Genomic DNA, 20,253 nt, shown 5'->3' on the forward strand with positions numbered 1-20,253 from the left:
ATAATTGAAAAGAATTATTCTCTGATTGAATAAAATGAAGCGACATCTATTCAGCAAAATCAATCTGCGAACACAATTTGAAAACTGCTTTCTTCCCCTGGAAACGGCAAAGTGTTCATACATACAAATGAAAAGCAAAAAGCTTTTTGGTTTTCTTAATTTTCTCCATTCTCTATATATTTGAGGGGAGTGGGAAACATTTTTCCTTCTCCCTTTGCGGGAGGATGCTCTGTTTCTTTTGTTTTGCTATTTGTTTTTCTTTCTCTTTTCCTTCTGGAAGGTTTTGAAACCCCCAAGAACGCCAAATAGAAGGGGACATTTTTCTTAAGTCTTTGGTGGTGTTTTATGCTCTGACTTGGTTTTCTACTTGTGCCAATGTCTCATCTGTTCGGAATGTTCTCTCACACACCAGTGGTGTCAGAGGGGCAGCACTCCCACATTCACCAAAAACTCCCTCCGGCAAGGCAGGGTCAGTGTGCCTGCCTTCCTAATCCTGAGTCCAAACCAGCCTCATAACTTGAATGGAGCACACAGGTTACCCACTTTCTTGTCCTCTTAGTTCAAAATCTCTCTCTCAAAATTATTTGCCCTTTTAAATCTTGAATTAAAATCATGCCTTGGGACCCAAAAGACTCGTTCACCTTTTTGCATTGTCCTCCCAGAACCAGGGATCCTCAGTGGTGCGTGGGGGTGGAACAGTAACAAAGAGGGCAGGGTGTAGAAGCATGCAGTGTAGACAATGTGTTATGGGTCTACACCGTGATATTTACTTAGCACGTTCCGAACACCAGTCAAGAGTACACCGGGTTATTAAAACCTTTTTTTCTATACAAAATGAGGGGATTATGAGAAATCCAAGAAATAGTCTAGCAGTTATCTCTCCATGGTAAACATAATGTAATGGCAGCTATTTTCAGAGGCGGTTGACTCAGTTTCCCCCCAAGATACGAAGCTCCCCTGCCAAGATGAGTGTCAACCACACTGGTGATCGGAGGACTGTGCCTCCCTAACCAAAGCGGAACCTATCTTTCCTCTATACCGTCCTCCCCTCCTCCATCATTTAATTCATTCGTAAAACAACTATGAAGAACCTGTTATCCAACAATCGTACTAAAAATTCACCCAGAAAGGGTTCCACCGTCCTAGAAAATAGATCTGCTCCCGCTGACGAAGATTCTTTCCTTGACCAAACTTGGGACAGGATCCTCCGCTCCCTCTTTTAAGTAGGTCTCATCCTTGGACCTTGTCTTTGACCTGCCTCATCCAGTTGTAGCAAAAAAGCCTGCCGAGTCGGTTTGGTAAGGATTCTCCCATCCTTGGTATCTTGCCTGCATCGAGCATCCGGTCAAATGGGTTTAGCAAGAATCCCTTCTTAAAAACAAGACAGTGGGTCCAAAATGGAGTTGCTTGTGCTAAGACTCACGTCGCTAAACCTGTGAGAGTCTTCATTCTGTACAACTCCTTGGAGATTGTTTCTGTCTGCTAGATGGGATGCGATGTGATTCATGGATCGTTGCATTAAGCCAATAAGCCAATAAGATCTTTAAAAGTTATGCATTTGAATTTTGCTTTTTACCACCCCCTACCCTTGATGTCTCTTCTTAGTGATTTGCCATCCATTGACCCCCCCCCCCCACTCTGTTCCTTGGCTATAAATCTCTAGCTGTCTTTACTGTATTTGGAGGTCAGCCTGATTTTCTCTCCCCTACCTCTCAGCGATAGCCTTGACACCTTGCAATAGTCCCGAATAAACCTTTTCTTATCCTTTTAACAAATGCCAGAATGATTTTTTCCTAGCAACCCAAATAGCTGAGTACTTCAAGCTTATTTAGACCTTATGTATATGAATAGCCCATTGATATTCTGTTTTTATTCTTTCTGAAAGAACTTCTATATATTACCTTCTGGCTGCACATATGCCATTGTCAAAGAAGGAAGTGACGTCAGGGCGCCTGGGTGGCTCAGTTGGTTAAGTGTCCGACTTTGGCTCAGGTCATGATCTCGTGGTTCGTGGGTTCGAGCCCCCACGTTGGGCTCTGTGCTGACAGCTCGGAGCCTGGAGCCTGCTTCAGATTCTGTGTCTCCCTCTTTCTCTGCCCCTCCCCCACTCACACTCTGTCTCTCTCTCTCTCTCTCTCAAAAATGAATAAACATTAAAAAATTTAAAAAAAAAGGAAGTGGCGAGTCGTAACATCTTTAAGGCAACCAAAGCGTGCCAGAGAAAATGAGTATTTCAAATCTACACTTGATAAAAGCCACTGCCCTAGTTAGACTCAATAATGACAAGAGAGATTTAAAGCTTGAAGAATTCCCAGAGACCATCTTGTTCAACCTTCTTATTTTACAGGGGAAAACTAAGACTCAGAGAAGCAAAGTGATTCGCTAAAGGTTTTTAAGAAGTTCCTGGCAATGCTCGTCGTGAATACAGGTCTCCGCACTCCCAGGGAAGTTGGCTTTCCATTCCTGAGGGAGGTGCGAAACCCGACCAACTGGCCCCTCAAGAGCAAAGAAAATGGCTTCTTTTTTGTGGCCTCCACCAGATCCTGTCTCCAGGCCCCAGTCCCCTCCTCCAGGAGTCAGCCCAGCCCTGGGTGCCAAGAGAGTGTCGAATGCACCGCTGGTGAGGTCAGTGCTGGGCCCAAGTGCAAGGGTGAGGCTCTTGTCTACACTCTGCAGAGGACTCGTGTCTCACCTGTGAGATGAAAAGGCCAGACCAGGTCTTTCTGGCTTACCAAGCACTGTCACATGGGACTCCACAGGACGGCCACAGACACCTGGGAGGCAGGTCCATCCACACCTAAGAGAAGCGAAGAGAGAACCTCGGATCGGGGAGGTTTTTTTGTTTTTTTTGTTTTTGTTGTTGTTTTTTTTTTAAATTTTTTTTTAACGTTTATTTTTTTTCGAGATAGAGAGAGACAGAGCATGAAAGGGGGAGGGTCAGAGAGAGGCAAACACAGAATCTGAAACAGGCTCCAGGCTCCGAGCTGTCAGCACAGACCCCGACACAGGGCTCGAACTCACGAACCGCGAGATCATGACCTGAGCCAAAGTCGGACGCTTAACCGACTGAGCCACCCAGGCGCCCCTCGGGGAGGTTTTTACATAACCACCGAGTGTCACCTTTCTAAATCTTTTTACCGCAGTGATTCATGATAAACTCTCCTTATTCCATCACTGGTACAGTTAAAAAAAATAATTTATAGTGACCATAGTTAGACTCCTAGGACTGTGTCCACATTATAGATTTCCCCAAGGAGTTCAAATAATCCAGAAATCAGGATGAATTCCTCGACTTGAGCAGTACCCCAGTGACCCGCCGCCTCCTTGGCAGAATCCCCTGGGGAATGTCCCGTCCTGGGACACCTCCCTCCTCCTGGTAACTTCATGGGAATACTCCCACTGTCTGGCCGAATCAGAAACTGGCTGATGTGAGGGCACTCTCGCGACGTGGGAAGAGAACGATTTCTCTCTGCCTGGAGTGTGTAAAACATGAACAGCATAGTGTAGAGTAGCTCTTAAATCATTTATATTTTCCCTTTTTATGATGCCATTGCAAATTAGCTATTTTTTGCATTTGTAATTAGAGGCTGGAACAGATGGGGAGGCCGTGGTTCAGGGAGATAAATTTGCAGCCATCCACTGGCTGCGGGGTACCCCTCGCTGTAAGTCATCCAAATGCCTCCCGGGAAGCCCGGGTGCCAGGACCTGGGCCTTGTTCCCCACCCCCACCTCCAGCAATCTCTTTCCCAGTTGGGGAGACTCCCGCTTGCCAGTTGTAACTTCTTCCCAGTTATCGAGGGGAAGGAAGCATCGAAAGTAGAAACTACAGGGGCGCCTGGCTCGGTAGTTAAATTGGTTAAGCGTCCGACTTCAGCTCAGGTCATGATCTCATGGTTTGCAGGTTCGAGCCCCGCATCGGGCTCTGCGCTGACAGCTCAGAGCCTGGAGCCTGCTTCAGATTCTGTGTCTCGCTCTGTTTCTGCCCTTCTCTCTGCTCATGCTCTGTCTCTCCGTCTCTCTCAAAAATAAATAAACATTAAAAAAAAAAAAAAGAATAGTTTTGGGGCTCCTGGGTGGCTGGTTAAGCATCTGAATTCGGCTCAGGTCACCATCTCACGGTTCCTGGGTTCGAGCCCCGCGTCGGGCTCTGCGCTGACAGCTCAGAGCCTGGAACCTGCTTTGGATTCTGTGTCTCCCTCTCTCTCTCTCTGCCCCTCCCCTGTTCACACTGTGTCTCTCTCTCTCTCTCTGTCTCCAAACTAAACATTAAAAAAAATGTATTTTTAAAGAAGTAGAAGCTACGTTTCCCACAAATCCCTTCAGCCCTCAAGTGTATTTGGAACACACAGCAAGCACTCTACTCATGACCTGTGAACCCCGGGCGTCGGTTTGGAAGTCACAAAACTAGTTTTCACGCGAGAGCTGATCACAAGAAGCATGGTCCAGAAGGAAGGGTTGCTGCTAATCATCAACCATCTCATTTTGCCCGAAAGCTATTTCTGAAGGAATAACCGGCCCACGGGTCCTGAGTTCTGAGCACGGTGTCTGTGCCTCATGCTTAATGAATGCCTGGGGAAGGGTGCTTGGCTGGGAAAATAAAACACGTAGGAGTGGAAAGGTAATCGTGTCGTATGAGGTGATTTTGTTGTGTGAGGCTCTTCCTGGGATTCTTTCACGTCGGGCTGAGCCCCCGGGGCTCCGTGGGCGGCCAAGCTGGGACGGAGGCTCACTGTCCCCCCCCCCCCCCCCAGGAAGGCTCCAGCTCTCGCTGCCCCCAGCCGGGCTGCGCCACCCGGGAGATCTCTTCTTTCCCAGAACATCTCCTGTGCTCTGAGAGCACATCCAGCTGCGATCAAGCCACTGGAAGGCCTCAGAAAATGAAAGGTAAACTGGCCGAAAAGGCCCAGCTCCTCTTTCAGCCCCCAGGAAGAGGTTTACGTTGGGGGTGGTGTCGGATAGCGGCTGGGGCCCCGTGAACGCATCGCTGCCACCACAAATCAGCCCGTTGCATTCTTAGATGACACTGGCCAAATAAACTCTGGGATTGCAAGGCGCTGCCTTTTGTCGAAACGTAAAACGAGGCGGGGAAACTGGATATGGGACACGGGCATGAGAATCAGGAACGGGTCTGAAATCCGCTTGGAGTCCTGCTTCTGTTCTCTCTGCCGTGAAAATACAGTTTGGGTTACATGGCATATGGGTAATACCTCACGGCCCGCCCTTACAATTGTTCCTGTCCAACTTGACCCAGCCTGCAAAGAGCTGCTGACAGCCAACAGCTGAAGGAGGACGTTTCAACTGGTCCTGGCGAGCAGATGTTTGTGTGCTGGGGTCTTAGATGGGTGACGGCATTTTCGACGCTCTTTGGAAACTAAAACCTGACATTTGTTACCGTTTGGAGAAAACAATATCGTAAAGAAAGAGCTTCTAAGAAAGAATAAACCACGCTCGGGAGCGGGTTTGAACTTCGGAAGAGCACTCGCCCCAATACCCGGAGCAGCAAGGAAACAACTGAGATTTGCCACTTGCCATTTGATGGGGCACTTTGGGGGGCGGGGGGGGGTGGCGCGAATCCCAGCATCTTTCAGTTAAATGCTTGACGCGACAGATTTCGCTTCCACATCCCCTCCCGTCCCACTTCTCCCCAAGATGACATCCGGGAGGTCAGTGGTCTGCAGAGCCACCGGGTCTGTGAGATCGATCATGGAGAACGGCAGGCTCCCGGCCTGCCTTTCAAGGAAGGGGGGGTGGGGACACTAAGCTGTCACCGGGGTCACAACCATTAGCCTCTGGCCACAAATTCCATGTGTTCTCTGGCTTCTCTGTTCCAAGCCTCTGTCAGCCATTGAGCCCTCCGGCCCCTCTTGCTGGAGCATGTGGTAGGTTCTAGATCCCCCCAAAAACTCTGTAAAGACTGGGCAAAGCTTCGGGGTGCCTGAGTGGCTCTGTCGGCTGAGCATCCAAGTTCGGCGCAGGTCATGATCTTGCAGCTCGTGAGTTCGAGCCCCGCGTCGGGCTCTGTGCTGACAGCTCGGAGCCTGGAACCTGCTGCTTTGGATTCTGGGCCTCCCTCTCTCTGCCCCTCCCCCACTCATGCCCTGCGTCTCCAAGTCTCTCAAAAATGAATGAACAATACAAAAGTTAAAAAAAAAAAAAAAAAAAAAAAGCTTGGGCAAAGCCAGAAGCACTAAGTGCTATGGCCACTGGCCCAGACACGCGTGTCCCCCCCACCTCCAAAGCTGCACCACAGCTCCCTGGCAGGGTGTTGAGCAAAATGCCGGCGTCCTTTGGAGGCTTACAGCCTCCTCCATCCTGTACCCAGGAAAACAGGCCGCTGGTTCCAGATGTGCTCAGGTTTTCCAAAATCTACAGAACGCCTCTTGCCTACCCTGTCCCTCCTACTCAAGAGCTGAAAGGACACGAAGCTTGGCATTTGACCTTCTCATCTTACTTATTCTCCGACCTCCCACCCTCCACCAGTGGAGAGAAGGGATGCTCCTTTGACTTTCACGTCTGCCTTCTTTACTCCAGCCTCATGATGAGCTGGTGTTTCCTCGAGCGATTGCCGTGTAACCAGCAACTATAAATCCTAGCGGCATATAACTTTGAGCACTTACTGAGCTGACAGGCCGGTGGGCATGCTGAGGGCGGCTGATCTAGGCGGGCCTTCCCTGGGCTGGCTGTGCTCTGTGGCCCTCAGCCCCTTCTCAGCCCAGAGGGCCTGCCCAAGCCTGTGCTTCCCCGGGAAACGGCTACCTCACGAGAGCCGCACGCGGAAACACCCAAGGTGTCTTAGGATTCGGTCCGGAACTTGCACACTCACTTGTACGCCACTCTTTTGGCCAAGACAAGTTCCACGGCCAAACACAAGGTCGAGCGGTTGGGAAATGTACTCTGCTCCTTTGGTGGAAAAAAATCGCAAAGTCATGGGGCGAAAGGAGTGAGTGTAGAGAGGGGGAACGGTCTGGGGACAACGATACGCGGTATCACGCTATGTGCTCAGGGAGAGAGACCGGCTTGCTAATGATGGAATGTTTGGCGACGTCGCTCAAAACTTTGAGATCTATGGTGTGCGTCCATATCCCAGAGCCAAAAATGGTTACTTGCCCTGGTAGGTAGAGTAGCTGACCCTTGGGAAACCCGCTTTCTCTTTCCCCGTCCCACGGGTAGGTCACAAGCAGGAATCTTCGCCAGCCTGCCGAGGCGTATGGATTGTTTGTGGAAGGTGTTCCATCCCCCCGGCATCACCCACGCTGAATGCGCACCTTGCAAAGAAGACAGCAGCGGTGTCCTGGCCTTGTGTAGTGCACTTAGATGATCTCCAGCGTCCAGATTTTGAAGAAAGCTGCTCATCGAGCCACGGGCTAGATCAAGTCCGTTAACGTATCCGTTTAATGAGCATGCATCCAGTATTCCGTGCCGAGCAAGTGCTATCCCCCGTCCTGTACACAGAGATTACGTATCACATATAACAGATTCATCGTAGGAGAAACAGAGTTTTCTCTGCCCAACCTGAGGATCCACAGCAGCTACGACTTTATCAGAAACTCTGGGTATGGGAAGACAACCTCAAATGATACTAGTTCGAATAGAAATCACGATCTTCTGAAGTTGAACATTGTACCAGGTTAGATGTTATCTCCGTCTCCAGAATTGCCTGATTATTTAAGATTAAACGTAACAATATACAATAGATATTAAGGCCAAAGGGGGCATATGATTTACTAAGGAATATAAAGGGGGCCAAGAACTCATTTTAAAAAAAAAATTTTTTTTTTCAACGTTTATTTATTTTTGGGACAGAGAGAGACAGAGCATGAACGGGGGAGGGGCAGAGAGAGAGGGAGACACAGAATCAGAAACAGGCTCCAGGCTCCGAGCCATCAGCCCAGAGCCCGACGCGGGGCTCGAACTCACGGACCGCGAGATCGTGACCTGGCTGAAGTCGGACGCTTAACCGACTGCGCCACCCAGGCGCCCCAAGAACTCATTTTAAATGGGCAGCACAATATTTTGAATACTTACTTTCCAGGTACTGTTCCAAGTAGTCACATTCACAGCTCATTTAATTCTCTCTACAATCCTTTGAAGATGCTATTATTATTTTCCTTTTAGAGATGAAACCTGAGGCTGGAAATTTGGAGAACTTGTCTAAGCCCAGGGTTACTTGGATAATGAATGGCGGGGGGGGTCCTTGATTCCATCTAGAAATATGTGGTCAAGAGTCTCTCACTTTCCCCTCCAGGTCTTAGCTGAGCCTCGAGGTCTCCTACACTAATTTCGCAGGAATTTGTAAATTGCTACAATTTAAGGTTACTATTTTAGTGTCTGGAAAGCACAACATCTGAGAGATACAGTTTTTCTAGGAGGCTGGACCAATATACAAAAATATTCACAGTGGTTCTCTCTTAGGTAGTGGGATTTCAGGTGATTTTTGTTTCTACTTTTCTTTGTGCTTTTCTGTATCAAATAATATTACATTTACGTTGAGTAGAAAATTGACACTTTTTCTCGTTCATTTTTTATTATTTTGGAAAATAGTTATTTTTCATAAAAATGTGTTACTTATGGGGGCGCCTGGGTGGCGCAGTCGGTTAAGCGTCCGACTTCAGCCGGGTCACGATCTCGCGGTCCGTTGAGTTCGAGCCCCGCGTCAGGCTCTGGGCTGATGGCTCAGAGCCTGGAGCCTGTTTCCGATTCTGTGTCTCCCTCTCTCTCTGCCCCTCCCCCGTTCATGCTCTGTCTCTCTCTGTCCCAAAAATAAATAAACGTTGAAAAAAAAAAAAAAATGTGTTACTTATGAACACAGAGTGGGTTTATTGCTGTTATTTTTAATGTATTAACAGACATTTAACTTCCTCAGTTTTAATTTCTTTTTTTAATGTTTTTAATGTTATTTTATTTTATTTTTATTTTATTATTTTTAAAAAAATTTTTTTTAACGTTTTATTTATTTTTGAGACAGAGAGAGACAGAGCATGAACAGGGGAGGGGCAGAGAAAGAAGGAGACACAGAATCGGAAGCAGGCTCCAGGCTCTGAGCCATCAGCCCAGAGCCCGACGCGGGGCTCGAACCCACGGACCGCGAGATCGTGACCTGAGCTGAAGTCGGACGCTTAACCGACTGAGCCACCCAGGCGCCCCTTTAATGTTTTTTTAAAATATTCTTATTTTTGAGAGACAGAGTGTGAGTGGGCAGGGGGCAGGGAAAAAGGGAGACACACAATCCGAAGCAGGCTCCAGGCTCTGAGCTGTCAGCACAGATCCTGACGTGGGGCTCGAACTCAGGAACTGCGAGATCATGACCTGAGCCGAAGTCGGACGCTTAGCCGACTGAGCCACCAAGGCACCCCGTTTTAATTTCTAATACAGTAAATCATAATAGATATGTCCTACAGAAACAATACTCTTTGGTGTCCTTCATGATAGAATGTAGGGGCACCCGGGGGACTCAGTTGGTTGAGCGTCCAGCTCTGGCTCAGGTCCTGATCTCGAGGTTGGTGAGTTCAAGCCCCACGTTGGGCTCGTTGCTGTCAGTGCAGAGCCTGCCTCAGATCCTCTGCCCCCCTCTCTGTCTGCCCTTCCCCTGCTTGCATGCTCCCAAAAATAAATAAACATTTAAAAAATATTATGGGGTGCCTGGGTGGCTCAGTCGGTTAAGCGTCCGCCTTCAGCTCAGGTCAGATCTCGCGGTCCGTGAGTTCGAGCCCCGCGTCGGGCTCTGGGCTGATGGCTCAGAGCCTAGAGCCTGCTTCCGATTCTGTGTCTCCCTCTCTCTCTGCCCCTTCCCCGTTCATGCTCTGTCTCTGTCTGTCTCAAAAACAAATAAACGTTAAAAAAAATTTTTTTTTAAATAAAAAATATTAGAATATAAAGGGGTCCTGAGACAGGAGGATTTGGGAACGGTGACAAAAGGGCACCACAGGGTTTGGAGGTGGGGATTCTGAATCCGAGTTCCAGTTTTGTCACTTCTCTGAATTTGATTTTAGGAAAGATACCTAAGGGAGGTAGGAGTCAGACTGTGTGGGGTCGTAACGTGGCTCCACCCGTGCTGGCAGTGTGACCTTGGCCGAGTCGTTTCACTTTGGTAAACCCAGGTAACTAGAATGCTGGTTCATCAGATTGCTCTGAGGATTACACGGCACAATCCTTTCCAAGTGTTTACACCTGTTCCCAGAGGGTAGCAAGAGCCCCGTCAATGCCAGCCGCGATTTGTTCGCCTGAAACACCTTCCAACAGGAAAAGTTCCTTCCTCTTTCATGAGCTCACGGTTCCACATTGTCAGTCACGACGTGGGACTCCAAAAGCCACTGCAGAACTGGCCTTCCGCACCATCATCACCTCCTGCTTCCATCAGGTCCGGCCCTGAAGGCAAAGTGGATCATCGTTGTTTTCCCGAAAGAGGATGTGAGGAAGACACGTGACTCCAAGGCAAGAGAAAAATCGTGAGGTTGCGGTTGACACAGGGGCCTGGGAGGACCTGAGAGGCCCAGACGGCCAGGCCCACCGGATGGATGCCCACAACCTCTGGGCCTGGAGACATCCTGCTCCCCTAATTAAGGCCAACCCTGGCTCCTTCCCTGAACCTCCCCGCCCCCACTGCCCCTCCATTCACTCCACAAAAACACCATATCCCAATGGCCCTGGAGCTCCCCAGTCCCACAGCATGCAGCCTTCCCTCCTTTCCCCTCCTTTGTCCTCTCCCCCCCCATCCTCCTCCTCCTCCTCCTCTCCCTCCTCCTCCTCCTTCTCCTCCTCCTCCTGTCCTTTCCCCCTCACTAGCTCGCCAGCTACCACTCCCTTCTCCCTGATCCCCCTCCTCACCCTCCCATCCGCGGGCTGGCGGGGCTCTTCTCTGTCAAACCCATTCACCGCCAGATGAAGGCCTTCCAGGAACAGTTCCAGAGCCTCCGGGGGAGTGGGGGGCATCCCAACACCGGGGCTGGCAGCCGCCGGCTCCTTGCAGAAAGGTGAGCCATTCCGAGGCGCTGGGCGCCCCCTAGTGGGCCCTTCGTTACGCCAACCCCGCAGACACCACAACCTCGCTCTCCCGAGGGGAAAGACGCCTTCCCTCCGGGGGAAAGAAGGTTCAGAGGATACGGATCCCGTTCTAATCCCACGACAAAACCACCTCTGCTCCCTCCCGCGCCAAAACGGTTTCCTAAGAAGGTGCACGGCGGCGCAAAGCGGAAAGTTGTCAGGCCGGGAGCTCGCGCGCTTTCCTGCAGCCTTCCGTTTGTCCAGGGCACCTGGGAAGGCTCCCCCGCACGAAAACACAGCGAAACGCCCGCGGAGTCAAAGCGCGATGCGGGGACGCGCCTGGAAGGAGCCACGGGCCGGAGTCACGTGGCTCCGGCGGTGGCTGGGGTTTGACTCCTGGGCGCTCCGAGCCTGCTGGTTTACACCCAGATGTGAGGGCAGGGGCGCGGAGGGTGCCCTTGGGGGGGGGGGGTGCAAGCGAGCCGGTCACTGTTCGCTGGGCATCCCGCCTCCCCGCCCGCGGTTGCCCACCCCAGGCAGTACCTACGACCCGACCCCGATAGGGAACATTGCTCTGAGCTTAACACACCCCCTTTGAGGAACCACACTGTGCCAGGCCCCACCCCCACCCCCGGAGGTCCCAGAGGACTCCCGGCCCCAGACTCTGCTCTCTCCATTGCTGAGACCCCGTTCTCTTTATATTTCTTAAAGGTTATTTATTTATTTTGGAAGAGAGAGCGCGCCTGCACGCACAAGCAGGAGAGGGGCAGACAGAGAGAGGGAGACGGAATCCTAAGCAGGCGCCACCCTATCAGCACGGAGCCCACGCGGGTTCGAACCCACCAACCCCTGCGTGAGACCGTGACCTGAGCCGAAGTCGAGAGTCAAGACACTTGACCCACGGAGCCACCCAGGCGTCCCCGCCCCATTCTCTTTAAATGGCAGATTGTTCCCACTGAAAAAATCCCTCCTGTACAGTTAGCCCAGGATCGAAGCAGATTGCTCTAACCTGTAACTTAAAATTTGTTTCTTAATGTGTATTCATGTTTGAGAGAGACAGAGTGTGAGTGGGGGAGGGGCGGAGAGAGCCGGAGACACAGAATCCGAAGCAGGCTCCAGGCTCTGAGCTCTCAGCACAGAGCCCCACGAGGGGCTCGAACCCACGAACCCTGAGATCATGACCTGAGCGGAAGTCAGACAGACGCTCAACCGACTGAGCCACCCAGGGTCCCCTAACTTGTAACTTTTATTTTATTTTATTTTATTTTATTTTTTCAACGTTTATTTTATTTTTGGGACAGAGAGAGACAGAGCATGAACGGGGGAGGGGCAGAGAGAGAGGGAGACACAGAATCAGAAACAGGCTCCAGGCTCTGAGCCATCAGCCCAGAGCCTGACGCGGGGCTCGAACTCACGGACCACGAGATCGTGACCTGGCTGAAGTCGGACGCTTAACCGACTGTGCCACCCAGGCGCCCCATAACTTGTAACTTTTAAAGTCAGCTTGTCATAACCTGGGACTCTAGGAGACATCATCATGAAATCATAAAGCTTGTGTTTAGCCAACTGATATGTTCGTGTATCAATCATTCATGCAATCCGGGGCAAATGCAATTTTAACAGATCTCAGTACACACATAAGCTCGGAGAACCTCTCCATTAATAACTGTCTGCTTGTTCTGGGAGATTGGAGAGACCTCTCCTCAGCTACAGGCTCAAGTTCACAGTCAGCTGGGAATGGTATTTCCATCTAGGTAACATTAGTAGACACGCGGAGGTTCCTGACAATTGGCAGGACATAAATATGTGACCAGTGCGACTGTTTTTTAACAGGTTCACGCAGGCCGTGATTACCCCTTGGTCTTATCTGACACATGCTAATTCCTACCTTGTGCGAACTGATTTGATTTGAGGTCCCCGGGTCTTACAGTGATAGCAGGGAAGTTAGGAGGAATACATAATGACATTTCCCGAGAAAGAACAATTCCCACACATGTTCCAGAGGAAGAACAGGGCACGGTTAGGATATGGTGGTGACGGCTGCTTGAGGCACAGGGAGGAACTGGGGGCAGGTGGGCAGGGACTCCTATACTCTGGCACCAACCTTTTCCTCAGTAGTTACCCATCTCATTAGCCGAAGAAAGCTCAACGAAAGGAAAAGACTCTTTCCTGGTCGGGCCGAGTATATACACTCTCCTGGCCATTCCTAGCGGTTTAAACCCAGAAAGATCTCTTAAGAACGCTGAGGCCAGCACTGCTCTTTTAATGGCACATTCTGATATAAAGTTCTTGTCAGTTTCATAGAAACCATTGTAAAACGCAGGCCGTGGGGCGTCCGGGTGGCTCGGTCGGTTGGGCGTCCGACTTCGGCTCAGGTCACGATCTCCCGGCTCGTGGGTTCGAGCCCCGCGTCGGGCTCTGTGCTGATGGCTCAGAGCCTGGAGCCTGCCTCGGATTCTGTGTCTCCCTCTCTCTCTGCCCCTAACCCACTCTCATTCTGTCCCTGTCTCTCTCAAAAACAAATAAACATTAAAAAAAAAAAGAAAAACAATGCAGACCCGCACGTACATTTAAGACGAGAGCCATCGAGGCTGTGTCTCAAGCACATGGAAAAAGAGAGAGGAGGCAAGGATTGGTAATTCGAGTGCTAAAACACTGCTGTCTGCAGTGTCCGTTGATTGCAACTCAAGAAATAATGCACCCCACGTAGATCTAGTTTTTTCTTTTTCTCCATTGCGCCCTTGGTCATGGTTGGGTAACCAGCTGTGGGCTCTGCCCACATTCAGACATCTCTCCAGAAGACTAGCTACCAACTACCCAATTTGTTGACATCAGTGTCTAATTGTAAACAGTCAAGTAATTACACCATTAACTGGGCTAAGGAGCTATGCCCCCCAAACCACAAGCCACTTTAAAAGAAAAGCAATCTTTAATGTTCCCGTCATTAACTACCACCTTGCATTAGCTAAACCAGGGTATGCCTCGGACACAGGAAGCTAAAGTGTGTTCATTGCTCGCACGGCATGATTCTACTCAAGGCCCTCGTTCTCCCACTGGATTGAGAGAGCGGTGGTCTCAGACTTCAGCGGGCATCAGAACTGCCTGCATTCTGCTCGCGACCGGCCCCACTCTCGGAGGGCCCGATTCAGTAGGTCTGGGGTCGGGCCTGAGAATCTGCATTTGCAGCAAGTTCCCAGGGTCTACGGACTCTGCCAGTCTGGGGCCACCCTTGGAGAACCACTGACCTAGAATCTAAAGAAATCTTCCCCTCGGGCTAGCTTTTGTTTCCCAACTTTTGCATACCAAGGCACACAGCCGATACTACTCTCTCCTGAGGAGGGAACTAGCATCTTGGTTTATAACTGAAGGAGATAGGCAGTTCTGAGAATTTCTAGAGACCCCTCATTTATAACCTATGGGAGTTTCCATTGTTAGCCTTCTTCGTGCCCCGGAGAGATTATCACTGGGAATAAGGAAAATACTAGATTCTGAAATGGGTTGCCTTCCAGTAACAGCTGTCACCACATTGAGGGCATTTGAGCCAAATAAAGTCACACTCAACTGTTTTCTCTCCTTTTCTATACGCCGAATATTTTCCCAGTCAGCAGAATCGCTAAGATATCTGGGACAAAGAATGAAAAGCAAAGAGTTAAGATCTAAATGCAGCAATTCAAAAGCAAGGAAGGAGATTTAGAAGTAGACGATAGCTTTATTTTCTAAACTGCCCACTTTAGCACATGATTTTTTGTTTTTTTTGAGAGAGAGAGAGAGAGAGAGAGAAAGACCACGTATGAGCAGGGGAGAGGGGCAGAGGGAGAGAGAGAGAGAGGGAGACTCTTAAACAGGTCCCACGCTCAGCACAGAGCCCGATGTGGGGCTCGATCCCATGATCCTGGCATCATGACCTGAGCCAAAATCAGGAGTGGGATTCTCAACCAACTGAGCCACCCGGGAGCCCGTAGCACAGGATTTTTAAATTGGAAGAGAGATAGCAAATTCTACCCATATCTCTATCGAAATGACTCTCCATTGACTCACTGGCCCCAAGCCCTGTAGATTTGTAGCTTGATAATACAAACGAGCTAATGTATAATTATATGTGTAATTAATGTGTAATTATATACTCAGAGCGCAGTTTTAGCTCAATCCTTTGTGCCAGAAAGATGCCGTCAACCGTGAGCCTCATGAAGTCACAGCCTGGAAGGTTTGACACCCTCAGCGAAGAGCTTAGCCCCAGTCCATGTTCATTCAATGATTATTTTCCATGGTCATAGTCCATGATGGCGGCCACAAAGCAAGGGCCACCTCTATGACTGCCTGGGTAGGACTCTTCATGATGAGACTGTTTAAAAACAAAACAAAACAAAACAAAAAACCGAGAGAATGAACACATCCTAGGCTTGTAAATATTCAGTTGTAAATTTTGATGTCTGTTGCAAGTTCTGTCTTGCAGTTTCACAACTAAGCTTGACATTGTTCGGCATATTTGATTACATCGTGTGCTTTCTTTTATACGTGATGGTGAGCCTGGGGTTTTCGAGAGTGATGGCCACAGTTTCCTCGAGTTTTCAGACTGCGTGTGTCACGGTCTAATGAGGTCATGAGGTACGGGGTCCTGCACTTCAGCGCTGTGAGCTGGAAGAAGAAGAAGGAAGCATTCCAGGAACGACGAGAAGGGAAATCTCACGGAGCAAAGACTGGACAGGAGCTGGGAACAGGGGTGGGAACTGGAGGCAGGCGGTTGGAAAGGTGCGGGGTCTGCAGACAAAGCAACCGTACGACGAGGGTGTGCCTTCCGCGCATAGGCTGCTTGTTTGGAAGGTCTGGACTTAACAGCTCTTCCCAGTGGGAATTTCCTCAGCATTGAAGACAAAGGGCCACGCTTCCCATCCGAACTGGAAGACCCTGATTGCATCTTTTGGCGTCTACACAGGGCAGCCCTGCGCTCAGGGCACTCAATAAAGAACAGCTGTTATAATGAAGTATTTGTCAGGGACTGGCGCTTGAATGCTTTGCGACATCGCTCTATTCGAGCTTGTTATTCACCCGCGTGGTGGTTAAAAGGCAGAGAGTTAGGTGTTGTTTTGTAGGAATCAGAGTGATAGTTTTGTCTCTGGAACCCTAAAGCTGTCAGACGTGATGTGTGTGCTTTCTTTTGCTGTTTATATATTTCCATGCCACCTTGTTCTACAAATAATTTGGAAAGGCTTAGGATCTGCATGCCACTTTTTTCAAAAAAAAAAAAAACAACTTATTTTGAGAGAAAGAGAGTGAGCACACATGAGTGGAACAGGGGCAGAGAGAGAGGGAGGAAGGAGATCCCAAGCAGGCTCCACGCTGCCAGCACAGAGCCCCATGCGGGGCTCGAACTCACGACCCGTGCGATCATGACCTGAGCCGAAACCAGGAGTCACCCGCTTAACTGACTGAGCCACCCGGGGAAGCCCTGCATGTCACTTTAAATTAGAGAATGTGATGTAAGTGATGAATCACTAAATTCTACTCCTGAAGCCAATATTACACTATGTGTTAACTAACTAGAATTTAAATAAAAATTTGGAAAATAAATCCTACTTTTGCAACAACAAAAAAAATTAGAGGATGTGAATTAGAAGTCAAGCTGAGGGACTAGATGGGTGGAATGGGAAGATATGACCGGAAAGTCCCAGGCAATTTCCAGAATGGGAGACCAGGCCAGAAATTGGGCCCTGGGCTTTTCAGCAGCCAAAGAAAAATAGGAGAAATGCAAAATTCATGTTGTCTAGCAAAAGAAAACGTACCAGTTCATCAGAAGAAAGACTTTCTCCAATTAAAAAAAAATTTTTTTAACGTTTATTTTTGAGACAGAGCATGAATGGGGGAGGGGCAGAGAGAGAGAGAGAGAGAGAGAGACACAGAATCTGAAGCAGGCTCCAGGCTCTGAGCTGTCAGCACAGAGCCCGATGCGGGGCTCAAACTCACGGACTGTGAGATCATGACCTGAGCTGAAGCCGGATGCCCAGCTGACTGAGCCACCCAGGCGCCCCTCATGTTTTCCTTATTATTGCTTTAGCCTTCCTGGCCATAAAGGTCATGCCTGCCTTCCCACATGTCCTTCTGAGTCTGCGGGTCCACACTGATACCCTCTCCATACACATTCGACACACATTCTGAATTCAAAACCAGCCTATGTCCTGGAGAGCTGTGAGCAGTCCCTGATTTATTCCAGCCCCTCTCAAGTTCAAACTCTTGAGCAAATCAGTGATTGACCTGAAAAACCCATTCATGTGTTCATTTGTCCCAATTTCTACTTTTTGCTCAACTCGCTCCATCGTCCTTTCTCACCGTCCTTTCTTCGTCGTACAGCCCGACGTGCATCCCAAGAAAGCTCTGCACACCTAGCCAAGTCTAAGGCAGAGCATTGGCAATGAATATAATTTTATTTTGTATACTCAGTTTTTAAAAGGCATTACACTTTGCTCCTAAAGCCATAGAGAGATGACGTCAATTGCTTATTTTAAAAGGTTCAATGTAATAAAAATTTGTTTTTATTTTATTTTTGTAACGTTCATTTGTGAAGAGAGAGAGGACCCAAAGCAGCCTCCGTCTGACAGCAGAGAGCCCAACGTGGGGCTCGAACACATGAGCCACTAGGTCATGAGCCGAGCCAAAGCCAGAAGCCCAACTGACTGAGTCACCCAGGCGCCCCAAAAGATTGTTTTTAATCCCAAATACAGATGGGATAAGGATAAAATACAGATTGTGAGAAGAGTCACAAAGCCAAGGTGACAATTTCACCAAATGACCATCAAAAACAGAGGCTCAGACTTGTAATTCATATGCTAACATGATTGGAATTTGTCTATTTTCACTCTGGTCTTGGTGGTGGTCACGGGGCTGCTCAAGTTAATCTCTATTAAAACAAAGGAACTCATACAAAACAAAAGAAGACTTCTGTCTCTCCTTGTCTTGTCTCTCATTCTGTAAGTTTTTCATCAGCTCTGCTTCCCACTCTCGTGACACCTGGGGACAAGTCCTCCAGGTTGAGGGGTCCTCAGTGGCTCAAGTTTGTAAAGATACATGAGTGCATTTCGTCATGAGGTTGCCATCTGGAAAAACTGCTGTTCCAAGTACAAGTGATACTTTCTTCGTACTTAAAACTGTGCCAGGGTGGCTCAGTTCGTTGGACATCCAACTCTTGATTTTGGCTCAGGTCATGGTCCCAGGATCTTGGGATTGAACCCCACATTGGGCTCTGCACTGAGCGTAGTGCCTAAGTTGGGATTCTCTCTCTTTCCCTCTTCTCCCCTCTCCCCTCCTCACACGTACTCTCTCTCTCTTAAAAGAAAAAAAAATTAAAAAAGAAAGATGTCTTCTATTGAAAGAGTTCCTTCCACTTATGACAATATCCATCCCTGATTAAAGTGATTTCCCTCTATTTTTGAAGACAAAGGATGAAATAGGAAGTATAATAATACTGTATATATAATCGGAAAAAAAATTCTAGCAACTCATACATTCATTTTCTGGATAGAGTTAGCTGGCTTCTTTAAAGTCTCAAACTTAAAAACAAAGAGAACCCAGCCAACCTCAGATGGCAATCTTTCTAAAATGAATTGCGTATGCAAATGATTTACCAAAGAATTTCAATTCTTTGAGGATACAGACATTGTTTTTCTCCAACCGCAGCTGTCATGGAGATTTGTCCAATGGGTTTTTCCCTTCTCCTAATGATGGCTTAGGCAGAATCCATGCCCATCTCTCAAGGAGCACAGAGAAGTTGGTTAGGTTGGGACTGTACCCCACCTCTCCCCAGGCCACTCTCATGGTTCAAGACTTGCTGGGCCAGAACACCCCACTGGACACTGGGCCAAACATTGGCAACAGCCCCCATGTGCTTGCATACCCCCGACTCTAGAGGATTCATGTCAAGTGTCCCTAAGAATTCTCTCACCGCTCTTTGGTCCTATTTGTTAGGTCTCCCACAGGGGATCAGAGGAAAGTCTTTTGTAGGCACTGCAATTTCTATAAATGACTATCTTAGAAAAAAAGCGAGAATTAAGTTAAAGAAAAGAAAAAGAAGGCAGAGTTTGCTTAAGTCCAATTCTGGAAAGGCATTTGATCTGAGCGAGAAGCGGAGTAGAATAAAAGTCCTCAGGGAAAGAACTAGAATGTTGTTTCGCTTCTTTCAGACAGAGGAGCTCCTGAAAAGTTCACTCCCAAGAAGACAAGGAAACACACCAGTTCACGTCACCTTCCAGATTTCCATTGTTTATGACTCCGTAAGTGCTGTGGTTTTCTCTTTCATTATCTGGGGACCACACTATCTCTTAGCCTTACAAAAGAAAGTTCCTTATGCATCATGTCTTACAACACAGGAAAATACTACTTCGTGGCTGAAAGAGAACTTTCAACCAGCTTGGCCTGTCAGGCATTAGTATGTAAAGATTGATGGAGTGTTCCTCAGGGGGAAATTAATGAATATGCATCCATGACTAAAGCTTTTCATTAGTGCTCCTTCTCTCTCTCTCTCTCTCTCTCTCTCTCTGGGGTGTGTGTGTATGTGGTATGTTAAAAACTTTGACTTACATAGATGGTCCATGGCTCAGTCTAGTTAGAAAATGAAATAACAGAACTTTCCATCGAAGAGCTAGTCTAACAAGCCAGAGTTAGTACAAACATTTTGTATCAGCTACTAAATGTAAATATCTGTCTCAGCACTGTGTGGCACCCAAAAAATGTTGTTGGCTTGTTATTAGTCCCAGGATACTCTTATTTCATACTTTCCAATAGAAAAAGTCTCCCTACTGTTGCATATAATAAGTAGTAAGAATATTTTAGTTCCATGAGTGAATATCCACAATTTTGGTGGATTAAAGCATTAACCAATCTATTGTCGTTCGGAGACTAATGAAATACTGGTTGCTATGGTGATATTATGTGTTGAGAATCTCATTATGCTTAGATATCCCATCTGAACCTTCAATGTTTACACACACACACACACACACACACACGACATATCTGCAAAACAGGTAGAAATTCAGATGTGATTATGTATCAGGGTTTATTCTTTATCATAAAAGAATAGAGCGGAACAGCAGAGTTCTGGGGCAATTGGGTGGCTCAGTCAGTTAAACGTCCAACTTCAGCTCAGATCATGATCTCACGGTTTGTGGGTTCGAGCCCCGCGTCGAGCTCTGTGCTGACAGCTGGAGCCTGAAGCCTGCTTCGGATTCTGTGTCTCCCTGTCTGTCTGCCCCTCCCTCACTCATGCTTTCTCTCTCTCTCAAA

This window comes from Lynx rufus, unplaced genomic scaffold (assembly GCF_022079265.1).
Source record: "Lynx rufus isolate CCGP_SWC_20201006 ecotype Redwood Valley unplaced genomic scaffold, mLynRuf1.p SCAF_7, whole genome shotgun sequence".
Taxonomy (NCBI): Eukaryota; Metazoa; Chordata; class Mammalia; order Carnivora; family Felidae; genus Lynx; species Lynx rufus.